The sequence below is a fragment of the Phyllobates terribilis genome, unplaced genomic scaffold (assembly GCF_046119375.1).
Source record: "Phyllobates terribilis strain yellow unplaced genomic scaffold, ASM4611937v1 Scaffold_19__1_contigs__length_20705806, whole genome shotgun sequence".
NCBI lineage: Eukaryota > Metazoa > Chordata > Amphibia > Anura > Dendrobatidae > Phyllobates > Phyllobates terribilis.
In genome coordinates, this window is record NW_027362779.1 from 11,652,676 (window position 1) to 11,674,229 (window position 21,554).

Genomic DNA, 21,554 nt, shown 5'->3' on the forward strand with positions numbered 1-21,554 from the left:
GAGAAAAGAAGATTATGTGGCAATACTGAAGCAACATCTCAAGACATCAGCCAGGAAGTTAAAGCTTGGGCGGAAATGGGTATTCCAAATGGACAATGACCCGAAGCATATTGACAAAATGGGAACAAAGTGGCTTAAGAATAACAAAGTCAATGTTTCGGCGTGGCTATCACAAAGCTCTGATTGCAATCCTATTGAAAATTTATGGGCACACTTGCTGCGAGCAAGGCGACCTACAAACCTGGATCTGTTACCCCAGTTTTGCCAGGAGGAATGGGTCCAAATTCCGACCAACTATTGTGAGAAGTTTGTGGAAGGATATCCCAAAAGTTTGACCCAAGTCATTCAGTTTAAGGGTGATGGTACCAAATACTAATGAAATGTATGTAAACTTTTGACTTTATATATATCAAAAATTGATTCTGCTATAACCAGAACCCTGGTAGGATAAACAAAAACATGAACACTTCAAATAATATTAACAATATAATTTTATTAGAACATAAAATAACAATAATTAAAATACCAGGGGCCTCAAATGTGAGGGACAAACAAATGCTGTACCCTATATCTGCGCAGCAAGAGTAATAACCATATATTACCCCATTACTGAAATAATGTGACTATACAAATGCACTACAAAAGATTTCAATCTGAATAACCGCTCATGTGGCAAAAATAGAAAGAAAGAAATGCATATGCTATTATAACGGTCACTAGACTATCACTGATGAGTTTGAGATACGCCTATAAAATGTAAAGCGGCAGTGCATATGATGATATAGAGTCGACTGTCCAGCAAAAAAGTGCAAAGTGCTTAGATAAAGATAACGTATTGTTTCCAGCCTCAAAGAAACTAATGCATATAGCGGTTAATAATGTTAGTATATCTATCAGGGGAGACTGGGTACATAAAAGAGGCTGGGTACGGTCCCATAGAATAACTATAGTGTAATAGTGGCACTGTCCACAAATAGACAAAACAGCTCAACACATCATGAGAAAGAAATACCTGGTTAGAATGGCAGCTTCTAGGCAGGGTAAGCACGCGTCCCTCCACCCCGACGCGCGTTTCATCAACACTTCCTCAGGGGTCGTGCCAGGGAGGGGAACGCCAGATGTTATATAGGGAGCCTAATCCAATCATGAACCGAGCCGGAGAGAAAAAGTGTGTCACCTGACTTTCCGGTATGTGTTCTGGCTGGTATACGGCGCGAGACATTCTGTGCCCGCCCCACATGTGACTCTGCGGCTTCTGGCATTTGACCCGCAGGCCGGCAGTGCAGTCACGGACATGACGGCAGTGCGTGCCAGCAGGGTCTAAGAGCCAGAAACAGCCAAGGTCAGGGGGAGGCGCCCATAAATGCTAGCGCTCAGCAGCCATACACTCTAACCTGATCATACATAATACTAAGATGTGAATAGGCAGAAATTATGGGATTCTATTGTGTAGTGAACAAATATACACACTGATTAGTGATTAGAATAATGTTAAGACTTTGCAGTAAGTAATAAAAATGCCTTAAAACATTCTCTCTCTCATTATTCTGGCATTTGGAAAATATCAAAAATGATGGTAATCCTAATTGACCTAAAACGGGAAAGATTTATTCTGATTTCATGTCAGATATTGATAAAAACATGCAGATGTGTCTCTTTATATAGTGGATGGAAACTTCTGGTTTCATCTGTATATGTATTGATTTCATGGCTCTAATGATTTTTGGGGGAATTGCTCAAGTTTTTATTGTAAGCATCAAAAATTGTAAAAAAATTTTTACACTTTTATATTTTTTACATATTTCTATGTCGCCAACAAATTCTGCAAAGTTCAGTTTTTTTCTCATTAATAAAACTTGCATTTTTCTAATCATTTATTGTATCATAAAATATTACACACAATGCAGATTGTTCAACTTTGCCAAAATTTGACTTTTCCCATGTGTCCACCAGTCTTGACCAGTACCGGCAAAATTTTGAAGCCTTGCGGAGCTTCTTGGGGAGAGGCTTAACAGCGCCGCAGGTTTTTCCAGCTAATCCTTCACTAAAACAGGCGTGTAAAAGGCCAATCTTCATGAAATGGGACATAATCTTGTGTAACTGTCTGCCCAGAAACAATGTAGGGCTGACAATTATCTAATAGGTTTGAGGCCTTAAAGGGACTCTGTCAGCACAGAATGACTGTTCAAACCAAGCACAGGCACTCGATGCACTCTTGCTGCGGCCAAACAGTTAAGTGCATCTTCTCATCTATTTCTATCCCTGTTACAAAATGGAGCGTCTGGTTGGATGCCCGACCACTGATCTATTCATTCTCAATGGAGCTGTTGGAAAAAGCAGAGCGCTCTGCAGCCCCAAAGGGCAAGAATGGAGGTCAGACTGAGCATGTGCACCGCTGCCCAATTCCAAAAGTGATAAAAGTGCCGCATTCTGCCCATCAGTGCCGCTCTAAGCTGTTGGACACCACCGATCACCTTGGATAGGTGATAAAGGGGTCGTCTGATGAAAAGAAGTTCTCTCGATTTATGCACGGAAGCATCGTTATAAAATACAGTTTTCTCTCATAAATTGTGAGATTTTAGTATTACGTTATACCAGGGATGGCCAATTTATTTTCCCGAGGAGCCCTCCACTGTTCTGGAGGGAAAAATCAACAGGCTGAAATCAATTCTGCTCAATATTAGAATTGATACATTCCGCTGACTCGCTGCTACATGTTACGATAGAGCTTATTGTATCGTCTATCCTTACTTGTAGTGACTCGCCCCCTGGGCCGTGGGGCTCTCGGAACCAGACAACAGGGCAATGCTGGGAGTAGTAGTGGCGACCCGGTCCCGTGGCTCAGGGTGGTCAGACCAAATGCTGTGGCAGTGTATTTGTAGGTTTTGAAAGTCCGACTACGCCACCTGTGGATTGCGGTCAGGGAGGACCGCCGCTGCGGGGCAGACCGCTGAGGCTGGTGTTGGGGGTGCAGCAGGGAATAGTACAACTCCCCATGGGAGGAGTGTAGCCTCAGGGCAATGTAATAGGATGCTGGGGGTGATGGTGCAGGCGCAGCAGTAATCACACAGAGTCCAATAATGCAGTCCAGGGTCTTTTACTGCAGATCTTATCACAGACCCACCAGGAGTACAGGAAGGAATGGACCTGGGTGTCTGAGGGCATTCGGGCGAGCTCCACTGGTCAGGGTGAGTGGGTAGGCCTACCGTTCTCTCTCTGCCCTTGCTGACTATCTCCCCCTTTAGTGGTATGATAGCCCACGTCCCTGAGCTGGCCGTGTACTACGCCTGTATGGCTTGCGACTCGGGCCCTAGGTACCTATAGCTTGTCTGTGCTGTACTGGTCCCTCTGTGTGGCGGACCTTCCAGGCTTCTTAGGCCAAGGGACCTAAAATCCCTCGCAAGTAGATGATCTGCTGCAGGACTTGCAATTCTGACAGCCTCGGATCCCAGTGTCCGGTATGTTGTTCTCTCTCATCCAGGACCAGCTCTCGTCGCCTCTGTCCCTGGCTTGCTGTTCCTCCTTAGCCTCCTGGACTCCTCAGCTGCCGCTGACCTGTCCCTCTCTTCTGGGAACCCTTCTGGATGCTTCAGAAGTGGGTCCTGGTCTCCCTAACCCTGCCCTCAGTACCAGCTTTTATAGGGGCAGCCTGCTCCCCCTACTGGCCTGGAACAGGAGGTGCTGCATGCTAATGGTCCATGACCAGAGAACCTCCCTCCTGCTCTCAGACACAGCCTTACAAGTTTGTGGCATCCAGGCCTGGGGTGACACAGTAGCAGCAAATCCACACCATATAATTCAGTGCTTTTTATAAATCATCTGCTCCCGTTATTCAATCATTGTACGATGATAAACAGCTCTTCACACACACATTATGATGCCCCCACAGTACATTCCCCCGACAAAGTATGATGTCCCCACAGTACATTTCACCACACACAGTATGATGTCCCCACAGCACATTCCCCCCCACACACAGTATGATGCCCCCACAGTACATTCCCCCCCGCACACAGTATGATGTCTCCACAGTACATTCCCCCCCACACACAGTATGATGTCCTCACAGTACTTCCCCCCCCCACACACACAGTATGATGGCCCCACAGTACATTCCTCCCCACACACAGTATGGTGCCCCCACATTACATTCCCTCACACACACAGTATGATGCCCCCACAGTACATTCCTCCACACACAGTATGATGTCCTCACAGTACATCCCCCCACACACAGTATGATGGCCCCACAGTACATTCCTCCCCACACACAGTATGATGCCCCCACAGTACATTCCCTCACACACACAGTATGATGTCCCCACAGTACATTCCCCCCACACACACACAGTATGATGCCCCCACAGTACATTCCCCCCACACACACAGTATGATGCCCCCACAGTACATTCCTCCCCACACACAGTATGATGCCCCCACAGTACATTCCCACACACACAGTATGATGCCCCCACAGTATATTCCCCCTCACACACAATATAATGCCCCTACACAGCATGAGGTCCCCACAGTAAATTCTCACACACAGTATGATGCCCCCACAGTAAATTCCCCCACACTCAGTATGATGTCCAAACAGTACATCCCCCCCACACAAAGTATGATGTCCCCACAGTACATTCCCCCCACACACAGTATGATGCTCCCACAGTACATTTCCCCCACACACAGTATGATGTCCCCACAGTACATTCCCCCACACACAGTATGATACCCCCACAGTACATTCCCCCCACACACAATATGATGTCCCCACAGTACATTCCCCCACACACAGTATGATGTCCCCACAGTACATTCCCCCCACAGACAGTATGATTCCCCACAGTACATTCCTCCCCACACACAGTATGATGCCCCCACAGTACATTCCCACACATACACAGTATGATGCCCCCACAGTACATTCCTTCAACATACTGTATAATTCCCCCACACACAGTATGATGCCCCCACAGTACATTCCTTCACACACAGTATGATGCCCCCACAGTACATTCCCCCCACACAGTATGATGTCCCCACAGTACATTTCCCCCCAACACACAGTATGGTGTCCCCAGAGAACATTCCCCCACACACACAGTATGATGTCCCCACAGTACATTCCCCCCACACAGTATGATGCTCCCATAGTACATTCCCCCACACACAGTATGATGTTCCCCTCTATGCCAGTCTTTTCACTGAGCTAAATACAACTCTCAGCAAAAAAAGTTGTGGACTGGCTCCGTACCGTCTCTGGCCATATTCACCTGTCCACGTGTTTGTGGTTAGGCAGTCCTTCCACTGGGGAGGGCACGGGTAATGTTGTGGGACCCATGCTTGTGGAAGGAGGAGACAATACCGGAAAAAATAATGGCGGCTGGGGACCGAGTATAGATACCCAGTCGCCGCCGCCATAAGATTGTGGACAGCTTCCGCCTCCACGAGTTTAAAAAGCCATATTTCAAGTGCAAGCAGCTGCCCAGAAATCTGGCAGTTTAGTGTTGCGGCCTGTGGGTGGGTGGATGGCTGCATACTTGCACTTGCATTCCAAGTAACAGAAAACTAAGCAGATGGTGGCCTCTATCATCATCATGGCCTCACCTCGGCACTATGAACTCTCCAGAAGGAGAAGTCAGGGCCCGTCGGAGTAGTCTCCGGTTCTCTGGTGGGCCCGTCCAACCCTGCCGAAAAGCTGCCCTGGCTAATAAAATTGTGGGGGAAGGTTTCCGGACACTCTGTGGCTGCTTTTTTAATGTGGATCGGCCATGCTTATGCATGTTATTTCTCAAAAAGCATTACAGATCAGGCCATTGTCCAACTCTGTATTCAAGAAATAAAATGCGAAAAGAAAGATGTGTGTGTGTTAAAGCACCACCGACAAGTGCGAGTTGATGTTGGACGGACTGCCATTGCTTCTGCAACAAGCTGAATTACAGGACTTCCTGGGAGAAATGACACCCAGGGTAGATACGGTTTCCCTCTATGCCAGTCCTTTCACCGAACTAAATACAACTGTCAGCAAAAAAAAGTTGTGGACTGGCTCCGTACCGTCCCTGGCCACGTTCACCTGTCCACATGTTTGTGGTTAGGCGGTCCTTCCCAGTAAGTGCACTGGGGAGGGCACGGGTAATGTTGTGGGACCCGTGCTTGTGGAAGGCAGAGGCGATACCGGGAAATATAGTGGTGGCTGGGGAAAGAGTATGGACACCCGGCCGCCGCCGACATGAGGTTATGAAAAGCTTCCGCCTCCACGAGCCTAAAAGGCTACATTTCAAGTGCAAGTAGCTGTCAAAAATTTGTCAGTATAGTATTGCAGCCGGTGGGTAGGTTGGTGGCTGCCTGCATACTTGCACTTGCATTCCAAGGAACTGAACGCTGAGGAGGGACAAGGACGTGGATGGTGATTGTTGCAAGTCTGTAACGACAGGTCCATGGCGGGAGGCATCTTCGCATGCGCCAAGCATCTCTTATGATGGGCACACTTTTAGGCAGTGACCTGGGAGTCAGAGATGCTTCCATGCTGTTTCCATGTCTTTTCAGCACTGTATGCATGTGTCTGATGACGTGTCACACACCACATGGCCAGATAAGGTTGTAAAATGTTAAAATGACATTTCCTGGTGAATGCATTTGTGTTGGTTGAAAGCAATGCAAAAGTGCAAAAACGCATCAAAAACGCTACGTGTGGAGGAGTATTTTTGTTTTTGGTTATTTATTTTCCCTTATATACAAGTTATAACTCTGGAAAGGATGTTCCTTAACATACTTCCCAGGAAAATCCATTTTGGTTTAGTTTTTGTATATTTTATTGTGAGTCCGTAAAAGTGGCGTAAATACTTCTGACAACATTGTTGACAGCAGTGACCTGGGAGTCAGAAATGCTTCCAGGGGTCTTCCCCATGCTGTTCCCATGTCATTTGAGCACTGTTCCCATCGATTTGGGCAATTTTTAGGCCCTCTGCAGACCGCCGGGGGGAGCCGCCTGAAAAATGCTCGAGTTTCCCATAGACTTACATTGGGCTCATTGCTCGGGTCGAGCAGCCGAGTATTCCAATGTGCTCGACCCGAGCATCGAGCACTCGAGCATTTTAGTGCTCGCCCATCACCATTAATGACGTAAATGATTGATCACTTGGGGCACTTATCATTAATTCTTCAATATTTGTCACAGTTGTTAATAGTAAACTCTCCAACCAATGAGGTAAATGTTATTTGGTAAAAAAAGACACGCGCGGAATAAATATACACAATATTTCCCATAATATGAGTATTATATCTTTGAGGAATGTTCACAAGTGGCATTTTTTTCAGGGTTATTTTTCTGCTGCTAAAACACTGCGTTTTACAGTACCAGCTTAGAGAATGAGATTTCTAAAGTCTCATTCACATGCTGCGTTTTTTTCCTTTTTTTATTTTAAATTTGCAGGATGTTAATTCTTTCAGGGGTTTTGCAACATTTTTCACCCATTCAAATGAATGAAAAAAAACAACCCACAAGTATAAACACTGCAAAAACACAGCAAATAAGTGTGGATTGTATGCAGTGTTTTTCCGGAGTAAAACCTGGTTTTTGGTGTGGAAAAAAATGCTGCAAAAACGCAACGTGTGAACATTCCCTTATCCTGGTTGTGTTGTATTTGGAAATAAAAGAGGACGGCCAAAAAAGCATATTGCTAGGCAGCATGTATGTGTGTAGAGCCATTCCTTGAAGATTCCATCACAAGATTCCATGATGACATCACAGGTCATGGTCGGGCATTATGACATCACAGCTCACAGTCACTATATATACAATGTACACAGGGTCGCGGCTGCCTTTGTTGGCTTCATAGTGACTGAGCGCACTTGCAGTTTCTCGCTATTCTATAGTGACTGATCGCACTTGCAGTTTCTCGCTATCCCATAGTGACTGAGCGCACTTGCAGTTTCTCGCTATTATATATAGTGACTGATCGCACTTGCAGTTTCTATGGCTGAATTACTTTTGGACAATCTTCAAGTAGAAGCTCTATGGGAGATTCTTACCACCAATCGCCCTGAGATTGTGCTTCTACCACCCGATGGCGTCCTCAGCTTCACTCACCGGCTGGTGGTGGAGCTTGTAAGGGACTGCCTGACCAAATACCACCGAGGTCATCTCACCTCAGAGTATCTGACGGATTTACCTCAGAACATCAGGACATTACTACAGCAGGTAAGTGGCGGAAGCTCCGCATAACACTTCTCAATAATGGATAATAATGGTGGGATAGAAGCAGGAACGTATTAAGAGTAGCCAGGGCCCTGGGCAGTTTAGGAGCCGTGAGCCCCCAGCACCCGATGTATCACATGACATGGCACATAATTCCCTTTGATAGATCATGTGATAAGTCATTCGATTAACATGCAGGTGCTCGGGTGCACTACACATAACAGAGCGCTATACATAATAGAGCAGGGGTGGGAAAGTAATATTACTGAGGGGCCACATGAGAAATGTGACTGTTGTGTAGGCTGAACCAATAGGCTGAAATTAATTCTGCTCAATATTAACATATTAATTATATTTTATATTATTAACTGTATCACTTATTATTGAGCAGAATTAAGTGTGCTGGCATCCCCCTACATACAGAAAGAGCCCACACACATACCCTATATACAGTAAGAGCCCACACACAGCACCCTTTATACAGTAAGAGCCCATACATAGCACCAATGTACAGTATGAGCTCACACACAGAATCCTATTTAGAGTATGAGCCCTCACATAGCTCACTATATACAGCCTAGCTCTCACATAGCCCTCTATATACAGTATGAGCCCTCACATAGCCCGCTATAAATAGCTGAGCCCTCACATAGCCCCCTATATACAGCATGAGCCCCCACACACTTTAAATATTGCTTGGCAGCATGTATTTGTGCAGAGCAGCCGCTATAAGATTCCATCACAAGATTCCATGATGACATCACTAGTGATGGTCGGCCATTATGACATCAGAGCTCACAGTCACTGTGTACAATCTACACAGGGTCATGGCTGCCGTTGTTGGCTCCATAGTGACTGAGCACTTGCAGTTTCTCGCTATGGAACATCAGGACATTACTACAGCAGGTAAATGGTGGACGCTCCGCACAAGTCTTCTCCACAATAATGGATAATAATGGTGGGATAGAAGCTTCTTCTTTCTTCCAATATAAAACAGGACAAGACCCCAGATATGTAGTCATTGTATCTGCAGAGAGGAGCAGACGTCAGATACAATGGCCGCCTCCATTGTGATCTTTCTCATCTCGAGATTTTTCATTTGTGTTTCTTTTCTTCTTTATAGGCTGAAAAAAGATCTCAATATAGAGATTTGTCTTTTGTTAAAGAACTGGCCGAAAAAGTCCTGTGTGTACTGGAAGGTCCGGCCCGCTCATCGGAACGCCCGGTAAGGATCCATCATCTTCTCTATCACACGTCCTTGTTTTCTCATCTTCTCCAGATCACCAGCCAGATATCAGAAGATCTGGTGTTAGATCTTATCGGCCTCCCTGTCAGCTCCTGGCAAGCACAGGAGGTAATATGGCCGCCTGTCTCTGCTGATGGCAGTCTGTATTCTGCTGATGTAGTCACAGCTCAGTGGTGGGAAGTCTGTATTTCCGCCTCTGTCTCCCTCTATTATCCATATTAATGTTTTTGCAATGCTACCTCATCTTAATCCATTTTATCTGATAAAAGTCCTCATGATGGCGGCTGATCTGTATAGTTACAGTTGGTGCGTCTGTAAATGCAGGTTCAGTCCTTCCTGATTTGTGGATTTGGTGATTTAGTGGAAGGTTCCTCGTGGTAATTCTATATATTCTATCAATCAGGAGACACCAAAAAGCGACACCGAAGACGAGCAAAATGTGACCCCAGAAACCCCTGACCCTAATACGAGTCAGCCGGGACCGAGCAGCGATCTGACTACAGGTGAGCCGATCACACAACCTTCTACAGGAGATATCCGGATATTAAAGAGAACAGGGGATCATTTCACATTTACTCTTTCCACTCTCTAATCAAACATACAGAGAGCCAAAATGAAAAACTTGGAAAAAGTCACGAGCCAACCAGAATGCAGTATAATGGGTCCCACAAAGTCCTCCATAACGAATAATGGGTCCCACAAAGTCCTCCATAATGAATAATGGGTCCCACATAGTCCTCCATGCAGAATAATGGGCCCCACATAGTGCTCCATGCAGAATATTGGGCCCCACATAGTCCTCCATACAGAATAATGCCCCACATAGTCCTCCATACAGAATAATGCCCCACATAGTCCTTCATACAGAATAATGGGCCCCACAAAGTCCTCCAAACAGAATAATGGGCCCCACAAAGTCCTCCACACAGAATAATGGGCACCAGATAGTCCTCCATACAGAATAATGGGTCGCACAAAGTCATCCATACAGTATAACGTGCCCCCGATAGCCCTCCATACAGAATAATGGGCCCCACATAGTCCAGCACACAGTATAATGGGCACCACATAGTACTCCATACAGTATAATGGGCACCACATAGTCCTCCATACGGAATAATGGGCCCCATATAGTCCTCCATACAGAATAATGGACCCCACATATTCCACTATACAGAATAATAGGCCCCACATAGTCCTCCATACAGAATAATGGCCCCACATAGTCCTACATACAATATAAAGGCCCCACATAGTCCTCCATAAAGAATAATGGCCCCACATAGTCCTCCTTATGAAATAATGGCCCCACATAGTGCTCCATACAGAATAATGGCCCCACACAGTCCTCCACACAGTATAATGGCCCCACATAGTCCTCCATACAGGATAATTGACCCCACATAATCCTCCATACAGAATAATGAGCCCCACATAGTCCTCCATACAGAATAATGGGCCCCACATAGTCCTCCATAGAGATTAATGGGCCCCACATAGTCCTCCATACAGTATTATGGGCCCCACATAGTCCACCGTAGAGTATAAAGGGCCCCACATAGTCCTCCATACAGAATAATGGGCCCCACATAGTCCTCCATACAGAATAATGGGCCCCACATAGTCCTTCATAGAGAATAATAGGCCCCACATAGTCCTCCATACAGTATTATGGGCCCACATAGTCCTCCATAAAGTATTATGGGTCCCACAAAGTCCTCCATAGAGAATAATAGGCCCAACATAGTCCTCCATACAGTATAATGGGCCCCACATAGTCCTCCATACAGAATAATGGGCCCCATATAGTCCTCCATACAGAATAATGGGCCCCACATATTCCACCATACAGAATAATAGGCCCCACATAGTCCTCCATACAGAATAATGGCCCCACATAGTCCTCCATACAATATAATGGCCCCACATAGTCCTCCATACAGAATAATGGCCCCACATAGTCCTCCATACAATATAATGGCCCCACATAGTCCTCCATAAAGAATAATGAGCCCCACATAGTCCTCCATACAGAATAGTCATTTCTCCATTATATTGCTGTATTATGTCTGTAGGATTAATATCCTCTAATACATTTTATTTCTTCATCATTTTATCACTATTTTAGAAACAACTGAGCTGCTGGATCCTGACAGTGTAATCTTAGAGATCCCGGAGATCCAAGAACCTGCTGGTGTAAGTATTATAGAGGGAGATGTCTGTGTATCACCAGATCACGGGGTGTGAATGACCCGTCCAGTATTATCCCCCATATAACCAGGGGGCGCCTCTATTATTAGAGGAGATGACACTATTGCATTAGATAATAGCGTTTATATTATAGGGAATCCGTCAGCAGGTTTCTGCTCACCTATCGGATCAGTGACATCAGCTGGGACATAATATAGGAGGAGACGTTTCTGCATCTGGAGATTTTCTCCAGCAGCTTCTAGATCTTAATATCATTTCTTCTTCTTCTTCTTTTCAAGGACTTGATGGAATCATTGATCCCGGCGAGAAAGCCGCGTATGAGCGACTACGAAACATCTAAGCTGATCAGCAGCGGATCTTTTGGGTGAGATTTCAGTTAGCATAAGCCACATTTCTCAGGGTTCCCTATGATAATGCTTCATCCTCTGTGCTTTGCCATTCAGTGTTATCATAGGGACATGATCTGAGGTGAAAGGTGATAAAGTGACCTGGGTGAGGGTCCGGCAGACGTGGCATTGTGCAGACTTCCCATAGGTGATAATGTGACCCGGGTGAGGGTCTGGCAGACCTAGCATTGTGTAAACCTTCCATAGGTGACAATGTGGTCTGGGTGAGGGTGTGGAAGATGTGGCATTGTGCAGACCTCCCACAGGTGATAATGTGACCTGGGTGAGGGTCCGGCAGACGTGGCATTGTGCAGACTTCCCATAGATGATAATGTGACCTGGGTGAGGGTCTGGCAGACGTGGCATTGTGCAGACTTCCCATAGGTGATAATGTGACCTGGGTGAGGGTCTGGCAGACGTGGCATTGTGCAGACTTCCCATAGGTGATAATGTGACCTCGGTGAGGGTCTGGCAGACGTGGCATTGTGCAGACTTCCCATAGGTGATAATGTGACCTGGGTGAGGGTCTGGCAGACGTGGCATTGTGCAGACTTCTCATAGGTGATAATGTGACCTGAGTGAGGGTCTGGCAGACGTGGCATTGTGTAGACCCTCCCATAGATGATCTATGTAGTATTATTTCATGTATTTCTAGATGTGGATTTCTAGTAATGGTCGGACTTCTGGTATTAAACATTAGAACAGAAGACCATATAATGACTTCTATAGACGGACTGTTAATAAGGATTCACTATAAACCATGGTTTCTTCTTCTCTCCAGGTCCGTCCACTTAGTTCACCATAAAGACTCACAGAAGATCTTCGCTATGAAGAAAATTGCCAAGCGGGACCTGGATACTCCAAAACATGTGGAAGCGGCCTATCTGGAGAGGGACATCCTGACATTCGCTGACTGTCCCTTTGTGACCTCCATGCTCTGCTCCTTCCCTACTAGATCTCACCTGTGTATGGTCATGGAGTATGTAGGAGGTAGGACATGTACATGTATTATATTCAGCCCATGTCTGCTGACATCTTATCAGCGCTCATATCATTAGGACTTGTCCCCGTGGACGGTTACATCCCCGCAGAGCATTTACTATAGATATTATGGAAAGTCATTGATGTGTGTGATCTCCCTGTATGTCCGCACTGAGCACGTCAGTATCGCCAGCTGTAGACGAGATGAGACATCACTTTATTAGTGACATGGACGACATCTCACCATGACCTCAGACTAATATTCTGTGCTCTATACATTATATCTGTATATATTCTCTCCTGCCCCAATGTCTCCGCTCACTTCTCATGATCCATCATGGTGATCTGCTGTATAAACCCCTCACCGTTCATATTTCCTTTCTTCTATAGGTGGAGACTGTGGGACCCTCCTAAGCACCAGGGGTCCTTTATCTGTCCCCTTGGCCCGCCTGTACTTTGCAGAAGCGATACTTGCTGTAGAATACCTGCACAGCTATGGTGTGTTGCATAGAGACCTGAAGCCAGAAAAGTAAGTGCCCCCTATAGTATAATAAAGGGGGGAAAGTTATCATTTATTACCACACAGCCCGTGAGCCTAAAACCATCTTCTCTTTCACAGCCTCCTGATTACACCGGCTGGACACATTAAAGTCGCCGATTTTGGGATTTCAAAAGTTGGTGTCATGATACCAGAAACCAACACCCACAAGGAATCATTGGAGGACATCGCCAGAGAGTTCCAGGACCATGAGGTCGGCATCACTTACAGGAACTTAGATGGTTCTTTACAAATCTCATCACACTATTGTCTCTTCTCTACGTTCTTCATTTCTAGAGAACTTTTCAACTGATATTTTATCTTCTGTCATTGGCTTTTTATGTCGAGAACTTGCCATAATAATTATTTAATTGATTCTCATTTCTACCTTCTGTCGGTTTCCAGGACTGTGGCACCCCGCTTTACATGGCCCCAGAAATCATTCTGAAGAAAGGCTATGGAAGACCTGCGGACTGGTGGTCAATGGGAATCATCCTGCATGAGTTTCTGGTGGGATATGTACCATTTCATGGGGATTCCCTATCTGAGCTCTATAAAAATATTGTCACTGGTAAGTAGAATAATCCGATCATTGCTTTGACTGATTACATGAATTTAGTTATTTCCTCTACTTTATCTTACAGTCCAAAACAGAGGTTTTATTTTCTGTAATTTTCTATATAACAGGAGACATAATTTGGGATTGGGATCGCGCTCCTCCCCCCGATGCTCAGGACCTTATTAATGACCTGCTCAGAACAAATCCTGCACAAAGACTTGGGACAGGTAACTGATATACTTTATTAGTATTAATATTCACTTTTTACAACGAGGACTCTTCGCTCCTGTCCATGAGGATCAGCACTTCTCTATCTGCTTGCCTATTTCTAGTTCTCCATAATATAACTTTCAGTTTGTTTCCTTCGGTTTTGTCATTACTTAAGATTAAGATATACTGTTCAGATATGGAGCAGCCTCTAACAATGTCCGCATCACTTTTGTTTTTCTTTTTCCAGGAGGAGCATTTGAGATCAAGAGTTATCCATTCCTGAGTGACTTAGAATTTGAAAACCTTCTAAGTCAGAAACCGGAGTACATTCCTCGGCTTGTTTCAGATGAGGACACCAGCTTATTTATCAGTAAGTAGAAGACGTCATCTAGACTAAGTGGCTGTTTGTCTCGTCTTCAATAATATGTGACAATCGGTTCCCATTAATAGTAGTGATAAATGGTGACTGTGTTATACTGACAACCGCTAATAACACTTCATTACCTATGTCTTGTAGATCACGCTGATACAAACAAGCCTATTGTCTCAGAGGAGGAGGACACAAGTGAGGATAATGAGAGCCTTTTCTTCCAAAATTTTACAACATCCTCTAAAAGGCTTTCTAAAGTAAGTGATCAATAAATCCAGAATACATAAAAAGACCTCTAAGGCTGAGTTCACACGATGCGTTTTTCATGCGTTTCCGCGGCGTTTTTGCAGTTGCGTAAACGCCGCGGAAACGCATGAAAAACGCATGGTAGAAGGGCAGCAATGTTCCCCAATGGAAATCCGCATGTGCTGTGCCCATGATGCGGATTTTTCCGCAGCGTAAACGCTGCGGTCAAAAATCCGCAGCATGTCAATTAATTTTGCGGAAACGCTGCTCTTTTGCCGCCATTGACTTGCATTAGACCGCATGGAATCCGCATCACTGTATATGTTGATGCGCTTTTCATGCGGTCTAATGTGCGGATGGTACCCGGGTGTGGATGAGAGGACTCTCATCCAGACCCAGGTACCATTAAAAAAAAAAGAATAAAATAAAAAATATATATATTCTCACCTTCTGACGGCCCGCGCTGCGTCCTGCCGGCTTCCCGCGCACTTCGCGGTTGAATGAAGGACCTTCGCTGACGTCAGAGTCATGTGACGGGTCACGTGACGCTGACGTCGGAAGGTCCTACAGTCTTCACTGCCGGCAGCCGGGACCGATGAAGCAGGACACCGGGGGCCATCAGAGGGTAAAGTATATATTTATTTTTTATTTTTTGACATCACACACTATATAAATCCATGCCGGCTGCATGGATTTATATAGTGTGAAGTTGACAAGCACTTTCCAAGTGATGCTAAAATCGCTTGGGAAGCGCTTGTCAACCCACATGCGGAAATGAAAGTGAAGACCGCTTCATTTCCGCATGTCCCTGGCAGGAAACCGCATGTACAATCCGCATGCGTTTTTTCCTGCCAGAGAGATGCAGAAACGCTCAGGAAAAAATCCTGAGCATTTCTGCATCGTGTGCACATACCCTAAACGTAAAAAATTGAATTTCATATCTTATTTTTGTCATTTTTTAGCTCTGTACCACCGCTATCAAGTTTCCTCCAGAGTGTACCCCGGCATCCAGCAGAAACATCTCAGAAATGTGAGTAGATTATGGGGTCATTATTGGGAGCTCCAGGCTAATATATGTGCACAACACCAAATATAGGACATAAATACCATAATATTGAATGCAGCATCCACCGCCCCATGATCAGCGGTCATTGGCTATTGGCTTCAGAATCCGCTGGAGATAACAACCCATAATTGCTGCCGGTCAGGCATTGTTAGTTTTGCCCACACTACAGGAGATATGTAGTATTACATGCTGGCCATTGTTGCTAGTTGTTTCCATAGAAGGTCGTTTTGAGCAGGAGACTTCCCCACTATGACTTTCATATGTCCTATTAGGCCTTATAGTCGGGGTTCTTCTAGTGAGACAATCCCTTTTATACTGAATTTACTTGTGATTTACACATTTTTCTTCTTCCTAACAGGCAGAAAGGATCTTCTCCTGAATCTGCTAGAGACGATGCTATAAGCAGCTTGCCGTCCTCGTCCCCATTGTCAGGTATGTACATGTCTATAGCACAAACAATGTGAATGTTGTCATCAAGGGTGAAATATTTCCACATGGTTTTTCTTTAACGGGTCTCCTATGTTATCCATGTTTCAAGGAACCCAATTACTTTGCCCATGGGCCCATACAGTGTCTCCATTTCTGCAACTTTGTACAGTATTATCATGGATTCTGTGATACATTGTTGCATCCAGTAACCTCCGTCATCATAATGAGACATCGTCTCCTATAGTAGAATATCGCTCATTAGGGATGCACCACATGGCGGCACACAGGGCGCTCACTGCTCCATATTAGTGACACATCTAATGCCCCTCATATGAGGTCATGTCCGGTATATAGGACTTATTCTGCCCTATTGTGTAATACCAGATTGTCAGGACTATAGGGGACAGGACTAGAACAATCTATATACTATACACAGGAGAGATACGAAGCAGATCCCATAACAATATGTCTTTAGTGAGTTGTTGTTTTTTCTTCTTTCTGATCAGAATTTCCAGCTGATGACGAAAAATCAAAAAATGGGAAAAAGGGGAAAAAGAGACGAGGTAAGTGTGAGAGTCATCTCCATGTTGTGTGATGTCGTCAGTGAGAATAATTCATGTGGAGCAGATGTCATCTGTCGGAGATGGGATTGTCACATGTATGATGGCTGACGATGATCCCTGACCTCTGAGTGATGAGATTCCTCTGCCGTCCAGCCACAGTGACCGCACAGTAGTATCATGTCATATGGAGTCCCATCACTTACATTATATTTCCTTCTCTTCACATAGGTTCCATCTTCCGCCGGATCTTATCATCCTGCCGGCGTGGATTATCCAGGGCTGCTCGCGTATTTGCGTGTTGTCACCGTTCCCCTAGAGACATCTAAAAGACGGGAAACTTCAGCATCCAGCGCCCTGAAGTCCAGCAGATCCACCATCACTGCTGGAGCTGTACAGAAGGACCTTCACCATCTACCGGTGGCCTTCTGACTGTTACATCTCTGACGGGACAATCTCAGTATCACCTCTGTCACCAGGCTCCGCGGTATTCATACTGCTCGCAGACGTGGCGGTTACTGATCACCTGGTATCTGACCCCGGCTGTCCTCCTGACTATGAGTTTGCCTACTGATTCTGTTCCTGGTTTTGTCCCTCCCTTCTATCCTATTATTAATTTAAAAAAAATTACAATTATTATTACTGAGATCTTGGTTCATCCATCAAACTTTACTCTGCATTTTGTTAACTGATAAAAATAATTTATTGACACTTCTGCTTTTAAAAGGATATATACAGTATGCTTATAATATATATACAGTATGCTGATTATATATACATGGTGACAAAGTCACTGGCAGAGTGCTGGAGGGGAGGTATGTTTCACTGAGGCTGTTAGCTTCAGTGATTTGAAGCCCATAAGTTTTCCACCAGCACACTATGTGTTGAGAGGGATTAATCGGCAATTTTAAGGGCTGGGTTTTTGTGAATGACCATAGAGCGGGTTGGGAGGTTGTTCACAATTTGGGAGGTCATTCACCATATCTCCACCCCAGGGTGGGGACTAGGATGTATATAGTCCTTCTAAGGCATTCAGTGTTCAGTAGGGCTGTAGAGAGGAACTCCAGCGCTTTGTGTCCTGAGAAGGAAAAGCTGAACTAGTGGATGGTTGTTCTCCTGAGCGGGCAGATCCCCACAGCAACACGGCTGTATGTTATGTTTTGTTTTTCCTTAGGTCAGAAAGCACGTATTTATTTTTGCTAACTCCTCACTGGCTTATGCAGCATCTTCAAATAAACCAGTGAGAGACTTAAGGAGACGGCGCTCCGGTGGCTACTTCTGTGTGCAACTGAGTGGGCCCATCTACCATAGTATATATATACTGAATGCATATACCGTATTTTTCGGACTATAAGAAGCACCGGACCATAAGACGTACCTAGGTTTTAGAGGAGGAAAATAGAAAAAAAATTGAAGCAAAAAATGTGGTCATTATGCCCTGTTAAGGGGGAGGGAGTCTGCTGCTGACACTGTTATAGGGGTAATGTCTCCCAATTCTGTTAATATCCCCCATCCTGGTATATTTATATATACACTGCTCAAAAAAATAAAGGGAACACTGAAATAACCCATCCTAGATCTGAATGAATGAAATATTCTCATTTAATACTTTGTTCTGTACAAAGTTGAATGTGCTGACAACAAAATCACACAAAAATCATCAATGGAAATCACATTTATTAACCAATGGAGGCCTGGATTTGGAGTCACCCCCAAAATTAAAGTGGAAAAACACACTACAGGCTGATCCAACTTTGATGTAATGTCCTTAAAACAAGTCAAAATGAGGCTCAGTATTGTGTGTGGCCTCCACGTGCCTGTATGACCTCCCTACAACGCCTGGGCATGCTCCTGATGAGGCTGAGTATTGTGTGTGGCCTCCACGTGCCTGTATAACCTCCCTACAACGCCTGGGCATGCTCCTGATGAGGCTGAGTATTGTGTGTGGCCTCCACGTGCCTGTATGATCTCCCTACAACGCCTGGGCATGCTCCTGATGAGGTTGCGGATGGTCTCCTGTGGGATCTCCTGCCAGACCTGGACTAAAGCATCCGCCAACTCCTGGACAGTCTGTGGTGCAACGTGACGTTGGTGGATGGAGCGAGACATGATGTCCCAGATGTGCTCAATCGGATTCAGGTCTGGGGAACGGGTGGGCCAGTCCATAACCTCAATGCCTTCATCTTGCAGGAACTGCTGACACACTCCAGCCACATGAGGTCTGGCATTGTGCTGCATTAGGAGGAACCCAGGGCCAACCGCACCAGCACATGGTCTCACAAGGGGTCTGAGGATCTCATCTCGGTACCTAATGGCAGTCAGGCTACCTCTGGCGAGCACATGGAGGGTTGTGCGGCCCTCCAAACAAATGCCACCCCACACCATTACTGACCCACTGCCAAACCGGTCATGCTGAAGGATGTTGCAGGCAGCAGATCGCTCTCCACGGCGTCTCCAGACTCTGTCACGTCTGTCACATGTGCTCAGTGTGAACTTGATTTCATCTGTGAAGAGCACAGGGCGCCAGTTGCCACTTTGCCAATCCTGGTGTTCTGTGGCAAATGCCAAGAGTCCTGCACGGTGTTGGGCTGTGAGCACAACCCCCATCTGTGGACGTCGGGCTCTCATACCACCGTTATGGAGTGGGTTTCTAAGCGTTTGTGCAGACACATCCACATTTGTGGTCAGCTGGAGGTCATTTTGCAGGGCTCTGGCAGTGCTCCTCCTGTTCCTCCTTGCACAAAGGCGGAGGTAGCGGTCCTGCTGCTGGGTTGTTGCCCTCCTACGGCTCCCTCCACGTCTCCTGGTGTACTGGCCTGTCTCCTGGTAGCGCCTCCAGCCTCTGGACACTACGCTGACAGACACAGCAAACCTTCTTTCTACAGCTCGCATTGATGTGCCATCCTGGATGAGCTGCACTACCTGAGCAACTTCTGTGGGTTGTAGAGTCCATCTCAAACTACCACGAGTGTGAAAGCACAACCAACATTCAAAAGTGACCAAAACATCAGTCAGAAAGCATTGGTACTGAGATGTGGTCTGTGGTCCCCACCTGCAGAACCACTCCTTTACTGAGGGTGTCTTGATAATTGCCAATAATTTCCATCTATTGTCTATTCCATTTGCACAACAGCATGTGAAATTGATTGTCAATCAGTGTTGCTTCCTAAGTGGACAGTTTGATGTCACAGAAGTTTGATTTACTTGGAGTTATATTCTGTTGTTTAAGTGTTCCCTTTATTTTTTTGAGTAGTGTACATATATATATATATATATATATATATATATATATATATATATATATATATATATATATATATATACTGTGGCTCTGGGTGTTGGGGGGAACGGCAGTGGCGGAGGAGCGGGGCACTGAAGGCAGCTGCCACCTGCTGCAGCCTACACCTGAACGGGATTCGGGCATATGATCTGACGTGGCCATAGACTATAATGGTCCAGACAGAGTGAATGTGCCCTCTGTCGTGCATCAGGTGTGTACGCCTACTGGAGGCGCAGTCTACTAAGCCTATGGCCTCGTCAGCACACACTACCGAATCCAGTTTTGTGAGGGAGTTCGCACCAAAGCCCCGACTGGTCAATGTGAAACTCCGTAAGGAAGAATGATGAGATACATACCTGCATAGACAGAGTATGAGAGTGATGAATGGATGGATAGATGGGGGCATTTTTGTCAGGTTTACACAGTGGCTGTTGGGCTCGAAAGAAATCACTTTGTGCAAACGTTGTCCTTATAGTCATGATTCCTTTTTCAGACCCCACCGCTCCACAATTTTACCACGGCCACTGATTTTACCTCGGCTCCCAGGAGGCTTCAGCCGCGCTCAACAGATTCGTCAACTTTCACAGAAGTCCAGTAGGTTCTGCCCTATTTCTGGAAACCTCCATATGGCAAATATGGATGAGACAGACGGATGATTAGATGGATGTCTGAGAAGAGGGCGCCCTGATAATGAACATATATTACAAAGCCAGAACAAAAACAACAGGGGTCCCGGACCCTGGCCGTGTAGACTGATAACTGGTGTACTGCACTTACAGGGGGACATTAAGTCATAGGGGCCACACCAGGCAGGGACCCGATATTACAGGGTGGCAGGAGGGCGACTATTGCAAACAACATAATTAGAGCTATGAGCCCTTATGTGCAGAGTATTCAGGGGCCCCATTATGCAATGCAGGCGGGATACAGAGTCCCAGCAGAGCTTATATATCAGGTGTAAGGGCCACATAGTAATGGTATCAGGGGCCCCAGCACCCGCCTGTACTCAGCTCCTATATATCAGGTGTAAAGGCCGCATAGTAATGATATCAGGGGCCCCAGCAGCCGCCTGTACTCAGCCCCTATATATCAGGGGTAAGGGCCACATAGTAATGGTATCAAGGGCCCAGCAGCCGCCTGTACTCAGCTCCTATATATCAGGTGTAAGGGCCACATAGTAATGGTATCAGGGGCCCCAGCAGCCGTCTGTACTCAGCTCCTATATATCAGGTGTAAGGGCCACATAGTAATGGTATCAGGGGCCCCAGCAGC